Genomic DNA, 12,021 nt, shown 5'->3' on the forward strand with positions numbered 1-12,021 from the left:
ACCTTCGTCAATTCTATTATAATGCTATTCATCGCATTTGCATCAGAATGCTCTATCAGTGTCAGTATTTCTTCGGCCTTGCTACCTGATTTCATATTTTTCTTACTGTTAACGCTGGCGTTAAGGAAAGCAAACTACGTTTTGTAAATATAATATCTTCAATTTCTTTTATTTATTTCGTCTTTACTTAATTTTTGAATTTCTGGTAGAATGCAAATAGTCAAATTCAATACTTGATATACGTAGTGATAGAAACGTTTATCTTTACGCCACAGATTTTTCACATCAAGCCGTATATTAGCTTTAGGTATTATCGATAAAAACAATTTATGTCAAAACGATAAATGATAATTACACAACGAATATGACAAATGTTATATTCTACTCAACTCTAAACTAAGAATATTACCTCTATATTAAATATGCTAACCATCACCTTCTTTTGTTACAGATCACAAACCTGGATATACAATCATGTGCTAGTGACTTGTGTAGTGTAGTGCAGTGCAGTGAACAGTGACATGTCTTAGTGCGCAGCATGAGTGCAGCATGAGTGCCCGGCAGGACGTGGGGCCGCGGCTCTGAATGATAACTGCCGGTAAAGGTGAGAAGAACAACATTTATTTATTTATAAAATAAAATCATCATCTCCCGAGCCTTTTCCCAACTCTGTTGGGGTCGGCTTCCAGTCTAACCGGTCGCAGCAGAGTACCAGAGTTTTACAAGGAGCGACTGCCTGTCTGACCTCCTCAGCACAGTTAAGTGACTTGCGTTGTGCAGTGCAGTGAACAGTGACATGTCTTAGTGTGCAGCATGAGTGCCCAGCAGGACGTGGGGCCGCGGCTCTGAATGATAACTGCTGGTAAAGGTGAGACGAAAAATATATCATTAAGGGGGGTATTTTGCCAAGGCAACTATTTATTGGACAGTAGATGGATACGGGCTGGGGGCTGCCCATGAAGAACAAAATGACTAGGGGCTGGTCGGTTGGCGCTCATGGAGTGTTAATTTAATTTATATAGGATTTTAAAGACCTGAAATAAATAATCATTATTTTTGTGGAGGCCTACGTTTGGCTGTGGACGACGGTAACAGGCTGATATGAACTAAATGTCTTAGTAACAAAAATCTAAATTAAGAAAAAAAAGACAATCCAAAGAGATCAGAGTTCGCCTATTTCTGATGTGCACCACATTGGAATCCATTGAGTGTAGACTTTAAAGGCCCATTTGAACAGGTGTAATAAAGCTCTAGTAATCAACAAACAACTTGATAGAAAAAACTGAGCAAGTGCAATTTATTATGCAATAGATCCATTAAAACACACTTAATTGAACCGCACATAAAGTAGCTGCAAAAATGTTTAGTAAATCCTTGAAGCAAGGAAGCATCAAAACGTCCAGTTGTTTAATAACGATATTTAATTAGAAATTCTAATGGATATAGACATAGTAATTAACACCAACAAGTTACAAGTAATTCTTTAGACCCAAAACCGTTTCCTACCGGTTGCTCGAAGGTATTTAAATGAGTCATATCCTCCAAATACTATTATTACTTGACTGAGGATGTACGTAATGTTTTTTTTTTCGGTTGTATTCCTAGAACTTTGAGAATATGACTCCATGCATATTATAGTAAACTAGCTTCTGCCGGCGGTTTCACCCGCATCCCGTGGGAACTACTTCCCGTACAGGGATAAAAAGTAGCCTTCCTCGATAAATGGGCTATCTAACACTGAAAGAATTTTTCAAATCGGACCAGTAGTTTCGGAGATTAGCGCGTTCAAACAAACAAACTCTTCAGCTTTATAATATTATATTATAGTAAATGTCAATGTGCTAGTTGCTGGATTACTAAATGGGACTGTAAAGTTCAATTCGATTTTAACTCTTAGTGCATAACTCTTTCAGAAGAAGGGAAAAAATTATTTAATAAGCCATTATCTGCCTAGCCTTTTCCAAGTATATTGCGGTTGGCTTCCAGTCTAACCAGATGCAGCTGAGTACCAGTGTTTTACACGGAGCGAATACCTATCTGACCTCCACAACCAAGTTACCTGAGCAATATCCCTCGGTATTTCTGGTTGTCAGGCTTCTGCCCGTAACGACTGCCAAAGATGTTCAAATGACATCCGGGACCCACCAATCTATTGTGCCTTCTGAAACACAGACGAACTCGTGAATTAAAAGAGATTATTTAACTAAAATTCCTGCCATGACATCGAATTTCAGGTATCGACGATCCATAACTTATTTAAACACATGCATTTATGAATGTAAATATTTCCGTAATATTGACATACTTCTTATCTGTATATTGATTTAACGATACATACTGTAGCGCGTGGTGCGCTAGGAACCGGGGATCTTCAGGTTATTCAATTAAAACATTCAATAATAACTTTAACTTTGCGTTTATTCGCTGACTCGGGGGTGAAGTGACATACTTCAATATATAAAAACTATTCTATTTCTATTTATATCATTGTCCGGCCAGTATCAATTACAATTAATAAAACCTACTTCTAATCTACTTCAGTACTACATCTCTACAATACCTCACTTGTTGCTATGCTATACTGCCGAAAATACTTGATATTGGACCTGTTTTGTGTTAAAAACATGATTTTTGAAACCATAACCTGGTTTCTCTTCAAGGCTAAGTTCCTTAAGGGATTAAAGTGGCCTTGATTAATTGCTCAGTTTTACCAATAGGACGAATATTCATAGCGTTATTACAGAAAATTTAAATAGATGATTGACGTGTGTGTTTTCGATATTTTTTCTACGATTGACAATAACTTTCCTTCAGTCTCTGTCTCCTGTGACTGTTACCAGCCTTTTTATCGTCCCACTGCTGGGCTGCGGCCTCCTCTCACATGGAGAAGGATTGAGACTAATCACCACGCTTGCTCAATTGCTTGTTAGTGATTCCAGACTATACATATAGTCCAGGTTTCCTCGAGATGTTTTCCTTCCCCTTTTTATCAGCCATTGGTGTCTAAGGTATACATAGAAAGTCCTGACCTGAAATCGAACCCATACACTCATACATGAGAGGTTGGTGCTTTACCCACTAGGCCACCACGACTTCAAAGTCGAGTCTCCTATCACATATTAAACCATCTTAATTCTAATCCAACGGATGTCCGTCAGTTCCTCTCGACTCTTAGTAAATGGACTGTGATGTTTATTATATAGTCAAGGAAGTGCGAATAATTAGGACTGGTTTTGTTAAGCTAATGTCTAGAACAAACAGGTTAGTCACATTTACTTTTGTCGGTTGAAGCGAGCACTAATAGTGTTGTTAGAAAAAGTTAAATGGACGTTTTGATAGGTGTTTAAAACAAACAAAAATGCGATTGCATAAACGTCTTTTTAGGGTTCCGTACCCAAAGGGTAAAACGGGACCCTATTGTTTTCGCTCCTCTGTCCGTCCGGCCATCCGTCCGTCCGTCCGTCTGTCACCAGTCTGTATCACATGAACCGTGATAGTTTCACAGACGATGTATTTGTGCCGCCACTAGAATAAAATGAACGTTTTGGGGGGCTCCCATACAACAAACGTGATTTTTTTTGCTCATTTTCTAAATAATGGTACGGAACCCTTCGTTCCGACTCGCACTTGGCCGGTTTTTTACTATTTGCTAATCACAGTTTTTTAAGGATAAGTAGAAACCAGGGATAAAGGAAGAATAAGGGATACTGCTCCTATATTTGGATAGCAAGAAGGCAGCCAATACTGAACGGATCTAATCGATTCCTTTGGGTAGAACGTAATCAGGTCCTGGTCTAATACACAACTTCGAGGAACCTATGTTACGGCCATTTTCTCGTCCTACTGCTGGGCTCAGGCCTCCTCTTACACAGAGAAGGATTGAGCATTAATCACCACGCTTGCTCAATGCGGGTTGGTGATTTCAGACTATATTATAGTCCAGGTTTCCTCAAGATGTTTTCTTTCACCTTTTTATCAGCCAGGAACCTACAGCACAATATAATCAGAACAACTTCTTTTGTAAACTTTTAGTAATTTTGCGGCTAGTTACGGTGTTCTTGCATGTTGTTACAATGTGCAACGCACCCTAAATAAATAATTTATGAAGTCAACAGAGTTAAATGTAAATATTGTGACGTTAATCGATAACCGCATTGTACATAATTATGTATACGGTTATTATTACATAGTAGATTTATAAATGAATACTGATAAATTCAACGATAAGGGAAGAGCCTTTGATAGGCCTTTCATATTTCTTTGAAGACGAGCCAAGAATCTTTATCACATAGAGGTAAAGTATGAGAGGTTCTAGTGATCAATCTTTAGATCTACTGAACTGATAATGTAAATTATTTTATCAATGGAAAACCACATTATTGTGTGTCATCCTTACTAATATTATATGTAAATGCATTAGTAACTCTACCTGTCAGCCACGCCAAAATAATTAACATTTTAGCAATTTCATTAAGTTATTCAATAAGAAATACAAACATGCGAATTGAGAACCTCCTCCTTCTTGGGAAGTCTGTTAAAAACGATATGAACACTAAAACAGTAAGGGGAAAGTATATACTTAGGGGTTAGATAATTCGCACATAGAAAAACTGAATAGACGTTTAAATAAAATAAAAACAAAACACAACTACAAGTAAAACAGATTTCTGAAACGCCTAACAGCAAAATCAATAAGTCTGCATTGAATATTACATGTGTACCAACACGCCTTATAACGTTTACGTAGAAATTCAAAAGAAACTATTCATTTTAGCGTTCACAAAACATACCTTAAAATTAACACATCAAGGTTGAAAATACTTTGGGTTTTACAACTGTTGACAACCAATTAAAAGATAATAATCATTACAGGTAACTTTGAACGTGATAGTCATTTGTTTTTTATTGGTGTAACCTGAATTATTGTGGTACTTGAGACAAAGCTTTCTGGATTACCAAGGCGTTTAAGGGGTACTCTAGATACGAAAAAAATAATCGAGCTAGCCTCTTTCAGAATTACTACAAAAACTTAAACATCCGTTGAAAACTTGTATAAAAAAGTGTGGCTGCAAAACGGACCCTATTGCAACGTGATAATCTGTATTTTTTTAGACAAGTGTTCAACAGACGTTTAAAAGTTTTTGTGGTACGACGGTTTGAGTCTAAGAAAAATAGGTAAATATGTAGGTACTAATTTAAATGTTTAACTTTGCATGTGGCATAGCGAAATCTGGATCAAAACCTTTGGGATGAAATAAACTTACAAAACACATAAAACCACCTACTCAAATAATAATATTTCATACCCAATAAGGACAACAATCAGTATGATTGAACAAACCAAGTTCATTTTAAGAGGTTGCCATTCTCAATTTGCTTTTTCATCTTTTTTTTTTCACGTCTTCTGTAAGTAATTAATTACTTAATTAAGTTTCATTAAAATAAATAAATTATTTTCAAATCTATGATGTATGTACGTATGCAGCTATATCAAATTGTTTTCAAATACTAAACAGTCATGTTAACTCATGTTACATAAGCAATCTTACATCACTCTTTGTAATATTAATACTTACTTTGTACCTACTAAATAAATCTAGCTATAAAATTCAACTATAGTACATAATATCCTTTATTATAGTAGTTTCTCACGGCGGCATTTTAAATCGTTTTCTAATTCTTACTCACTGTTAAACGCGAGTGATTCGAGTCGGGTAAAAGTTGAGACAATGAGAGGTCATTGACCTGCCGACCGGCGTGACCAGCGGTAACCATTAAGTAAAGACAGATGGACACATTGGTATAATGTTGCTATAGTCTCTGTGAGGACTGTGCAAACGATTTGGATTGGTCAAAGTTGACAATTACGCGTGACAGGGTTAAAAAAAGACATTCTAATTTGTCCACACATTTTAGATTGGCAAAAAATATTGGACACATTTTTTATTTTAACAAAACATATATTTGCTAAGATATAATGCAAAAAAGATTGATAGTGGGGTTCATATATTTGTACCTTAAAGTAAAACAAAATTCTGCATTTGTGTTGTATCTTCGTTGTTATTTGCTTGTGAGAAAAAGGGAAAATACGTGTTCATTATTTTAGGGTTATCTAAAAGACGACGAATTACTTTTTTCTTTCGCCATGCCTATTGTAGTGAATTATTCCCAGGTATGTCTTTGCAGAACACCTGAAACACAGTTTTTGTCTGTCTACCAAATATTTGCATATCTGACAAAAAAATAAGTGTTTTATCTAGATGGAAACTTGTTTACTTAACTAGTCGTGAAGATATTGATCGTTTATCGGCACTGAAAACACATTTATTGCGAAGCAAGGCGACGCCTGTATGTCATGCTATTTTTATCATGTTTACTTTTTATTTGACACGCAGCCGTAAGTAAGTTGATTGTCAAATGATCGCGATGATATTTCAGAAAAAAATATCTTTTACTATTTATAGGTGTAGGGTGTATGAGTTTTTATTACATACTATTACATATACTCCCTATTTATTGATATACAGGCAGTATTAAATGAGTTATGCCCGATTCGTCATTTTAGTGATTTGGCATCCATAAAAAACGTGTCCCAGTTGGTCATTCAATAAAATATTTTATTTTGCTTAGTCCCAATTGGTCATCCGTACTTTATTTTGTAAAAAGTACTGTCAACAAGATAAGCTTTACAATATTGTAATATGTTTTTTTTTATTTATTTTGGTTATGTTTTTTCCGAACATGGCAAGACGCTATTAATAAAATCGCGATTTCAACGGCGTCACACACCGCACGGCCAAAACCAAAATACCAGGATCGCATAAATCAGATGAGTAATATACCAATCAACGAGTGTCCATGGAACTGCCCACCGTGTACTAAGACCGCATAACTTACAAGAGTATAGCAGTCAAGAGTGTCAGGATTTTACGTTTTTTTCCTTATTGTAGATAAACATACCAATTTACACCATCATTCATCATTTTTATGTATACAATGTCTTTTCTAGTTATGGGCCCCTGGTACTTTTATTACCGGCACAAAAAGTATCGAGTCACATTTTCGGGTTTATAAAATGCCCATGTTGTCTACACCTGTGTTTTAATGTAAATTTTATTATATTTATATGAGAGCTATACCTTTACCTACATCAAAGTTTTTCATTTAAAATTTCTTCTAACACTTTTATTTCTGACGGTACTCTGATACGTGAAATTTTATGCGGGTGACGAATCGGAACTCAAAATTTAAATATTAAATTATTTATTTTGCTCGAATGACCAATTGGGATTTGATGTATGGAAAAAATAGTTGGTGACCAATCGGTACTAATGACAAATTGGGAATAACTCTATTAAATACGTTTTGGCTTTATTTTTAACCAACTTTCCAGAAAGCAGCAGGTTCATAATTCGATATCATACTTTGATATTTTCACTCAATGTCTATCTGGATCAATATTTTACTAAAGTCATTAATTCGAACTTTTTATTCGACCAAGTAGCTACCATTTATTGCGTTAACTATACATAAGTTTTATAGCTCACCTTTTGTATTCGTAACACATTTCCCTGAATTTCAAAGTTACCTATTGGTAGTCACAATACACATCCATCCAAACCACTCAATAATATTAGTCGCATCTGTCTCCAATCTTGATCTTTGGCGTTCTGTTCCCGTATTAAACTAATGGTAACCAAATTCGGTTAGCATGGGGTACCTATAGAGAAAGGTCTGAGTGGGCGACCCGTTACTATATCGACAGCCATGTATTATTTGTGTCGTTTGACCTCAGGGCTTTTGAGTGGAACTGTTCAAATTGGTAGATAAATCTGTTTGTCACTGGCCAGGTATGTAGGTGTATGAATCTATGGAAATTGTTGTTAGTGGGTTTATGGTGTCCTTTGAAATATAAATCGCTATATAATTGGATACTAAATTACTCAGCTTGTTCCTAACAAGAAAGAAATATTCTTATAATCCAGCCAATGGCCTTTATGACCTTTATGGGAACGGCAACTGAAATAACAAGAACAATGGCATTAGGAAGTAACCTGTAACTGAAACTAAAACATACAAGAAAGTGTGAAAAGTACTTCCTTGTGTACAAAATTACCAAATGATTACTTTTATTTGGTCATTTTTACCGCTGTAAAAAGGGCATAGCACCAAATGTGTCAGACTCTTAATGACTAAAACCCACCATGTTCCTTCTGGAGCCCACAGTGTACCAGGGCCGCGGTAACTCAACAATTCCGTTGCCCCGGCAGTTGGACCCAAGTACACAAATATGGATTTAACTAAATTAGTCTTTAAGTATATAGAGGTATTCATTGCTCGAGCCAATTGATGACAAGTCACTACAGCCGCCTCCCAACCGTAACGAAAGATACGGCCACGGTATTACATCAGAGACCGTTCACTTTATTAACAAACGACATCATCATTTGATTATACAGCTTTCAACGTCTCGTCTGTTATGAGAAAAAACCGGCCAAGAGTGAGTCGGACTCGCTCGGCGCTCACCAAGATATCTGTACCATTACCTATAAAACGGGCCAAAACTCACGTCGTTGTATGGGATGCCTGTCTTCGAAAAAATCTGTGAAAATTTCATCCAACTATCTGATATCATAATTAGACATACAGCCTATAATGTCAGACTAACAGTGACAGACGGACAGCAAAGTTTGAGTAAGACCCTTTTTAAGCCTACGGAACTCAAAAAAAATATACTATGAAGGTTTAAGCCCGAGGCATAAGTGTAGCAACATAATCTATAGTTGAGTGACATTTCACACTTATGATTAAGTCCCGTTTTATATGGGACCATAATTATAGGTGTATTTTATACTGCTCTACTGATGAGCATAGAATTTCCATAATAAGTATCATATTGCCTTTGACAAGGCAGAAATCCAGGGCTGAAGAAGGCCTAGGACCTAGCCATGACTCGTAAGAAACCATGTGAAGACCGAGTAGTCATTCTTCTTCCTGTTCTTAAGGATATTTTAATCACATAAAAGAAAGAAAGGACGACTGTTCCCCGCAGTTCCACCCGTGTCCCTAGAGAACTTCCCGCGCCTGTATAAAAATTTTTGCCTATGTTCTTTCTCAGGCTCTAGACTACCTGGGTACAAAATTTCACTAAAATCGGTTCTGTAGTTTTGATGTGAAAGCGCGATAGATAGACACAGACACATAAAACTACTTTCGCATTTAAAATATTACATAACGATTATAAAATTTATGTAAATGCAATTTGAATGTCAACATATCAGGTTTTTGTGCAAGCTAGCTGCGCATTTGTTTTGCTAACCTATCCCAAACAGTTTGCGTTGTGGTAGGTCAGGTTCGGTATCAAATGCAAGTAGAGCTTATTACGTAAAATGTTTTACTTTGATTTTATTTAAATATGAACGACGTAATAAAAGGTAGCTAACTTTTTTACCGAATTCTTTTAAAATGTTGTTATTTTTTTTATTATTATTTCCGAGAATTCTTTAATAGCTTTATCAGTATTTTTGAAGGCAATTTCTACTTTTTAAAAGCCATTATCGTCATTATCTAGGTTCCAATATAAAATGCTAATTAATAGCGAACCCTGCCTACATGTAATACATTTACTATGATGATAGCTTTTTAAAAGTTTTATAGCCTCACCTGTCTTTTAAGACCCCGAACCCTCATTAAAAACCTTTTAATTACTACGAAAGTGTTAAATTAAGTGTCTACACTTCTTTGTCCCAATCATTATTGCGATAATTATAGATAAGATATGGCAGTAAAAGAAAGAAAGAAAGAAAGGAGTTATTATTCGCCCTTTTTAAAGGCTTTCTAGGGTAAATTATTTCAGTGTTAAGTCAGCATTTTGTAATGTAATTTCGTCTCTAGGAAAGGACTTTAGTTCCTGCACAATGCAGACTGAACTGTCGGCCTATAGGTGGTTAGTTGACAGTTCATTTTACAGGTAATCGTTAATCCAATGAAATATTTCAGTCGGTCTGATACCTGATTGTTGTAATGGGTGCACTACCATATTCATACTGATTTATAAGCCTTGGCAGACTAAAAGTTTGCAGTATGCGAGGGTTGTAATGTAAGTCATCGTCCCTGGCTGCTATACCTACATATGTATTGATAGTAGTCATGGTAACGATATTCCAGGTCAGAGGCTGTCAGGAAGATTTGAAGAATCTCTTGACACTAGGGCTTATTAAGTCAGTCGATCTGTGACTACTAACAGTTCATTTTATAGTGAGAACGTAAACAACGGACAGGCAAGGTAACTTTAGCATTTACTAAAATAAAATATTCCCCACATAAAAAGCCTTCGTAATTAAGATAAAATAAATAATTTATTTACCTGTATCTCATGAAGTCATGACGTCAAATTTCTGACCTAGGTCAACTGACATACATACCTACTTATATATTAATGCTATACGGTAGTACACCCCCTCGGGGTGGTACCTACCCCCCTATCAGCTGAGCGAGGGGTATGAATCGGTGAGGGGAGGGGGAGGGGTTTCCTTATTGCATTATCCTTGTATGTAACCTTGAGGGTGCAGTGAATGAATTTTGTGAGAAAAAATGGGGCTCAGCTGATTTTACTATGTAGATTTTTTTTGGGGTAGGCAGTAGATTTTCATTTTTCAGGTTGGATATAGGTCAATGACCTTTGACCTTGGTTATTTTAAGGTCCGTATGAAATATTTCCCAGCTTATAGATTTTTTAATTATCTGGTTCAGTTACAAAGTTATAAAACCAAATCTTAAAAAAAACACTTTAATATCCGAAGGCTGTATTTATCAAGGAACGTGTAATTAGTGGATTACATATTTCTATTTGTTATAGATTTTGATCAGCTGGTACTTAAGTATGTTTGAAAATATGGGGAATGCAGTAAGGTATTTTTTGCAATGTTGATATCAAATTAAAGGGTTAATCACGAGGATTCAAAAATGTTATTAGCATTTCTTTGTTGTAAAATAATACTTTTACATACGATTAAATTCATATTTTGAACACACATGAACCATTTTAACTGAGAACTTCCTACTCCATTGTCTATGATATTTTACGGTCGATAAACTTACTGATAACATCTTCACACATACATACGCACGATTATGACGCACACATTGATAAAAACAAATGGGCAATGTAAATAAACTTCGTATGTGTAACAATTTGTTAGTAGTTTGATGATTGGTTAGTGAATTATAGATGAAAATTGATTGTTAAAAGATAGTTGGTGGACCGGGTAACTGGGGTGAGGAGATCAGATAGGCAGCCGCTCCTTGTAGAACACTGATATCGCCCCTGGCTGGAGGCCTTAAATTCTAGGCATCCACAGGAAAAAAATCCGGTTAAGGTTTAAGCAGTACACGGCCTCTTAGGCTGAACTGCGAGATGCCAAAAACAAAACACTGGTACCACCAGTACTAGTGTTTGGTTACACTGGAAGCGAACCCCAACATAGTTGGGAAAAAGACAACTGATGTTTAAGTTGTAAGCAAACTTGGGCTTAAGTTAAAGGAAAGGGTCGTAAGTCACGGCTTGTAAAGTGATGGGTGACCGGTAAATGCGCTAGATGTATGGCAAATGCGTTTACGGTTATGCGTGTTTAACATAATGGTATTACGGTTCGCAGCATGTTATTATCTACTGTTTTTCTTATTATAAGTAGGGTTTTGTTTCTAGTGTTGTTAGATTGCAGACTAAACTGTTGGCCGATAGTTGTCCCTATGGTTGGTAAACCATTTAGTTTTGAAGTTTGAATCGTGAATCCAATCAATCTTTTTAGTTGGTACTACCATTCATGTCCATACTGATTTATGAGCGTGATAAAATATCCCTCGACTAATCTGTTTGTTTCCCAAATAAAATAAAATAAAATAAAAGTTTGCAGTGTGCGGTGACTCTTAGACGTGCTTTACATTGAAAGACCTACTAATATTAGTCGTTCACTAAGATAAAGAGAGTTTACTCATAGTCATGTCCACCAAACCGTCAAA

The 12,021-nt window shown here is 36.0% G+C and overlaps 1 protein-coding gene across 1 annotated transcript in view; it reads left to right on the forward strand.

The window, feature by feature from the left end:
• The window catches only part of LOC124643227 (bromodomain adjacent to zinc finger domain protein 2B-like), a 100,374-nt gene that overhangs the window by 30,858 nt on the left and 57,495 nt on the right, over nucleotides 1-12,021 (forward strand). The window contains exon 2 of the mRNA XM_047182105.1: nucleotides 452-604. The gene's annotated coding sequence lies outside the window, so the exon portion shown is untranslated. The remainder of the gene's footprint in view (nucleotides 1-451; nucleotides 605-12,021) is intronic.

The sequence above is a fragment of the Helicoverpa zea genome, chromosome 27, assembly GCF_022581195.2.
Source record: "Helicoverpa zea isolate HzStark_Cry1AcR chromosome 27, ilHelZeax1.1, whole genome shotgun sequence".
Classification (NCBI taxonomy): domain Eukaryota; kingdom Metazoa; phylum Arthropoda; class Insecta; order Lepidoptera; family Noctuidae; genus Helicoverpa; species Helicoverpa zea.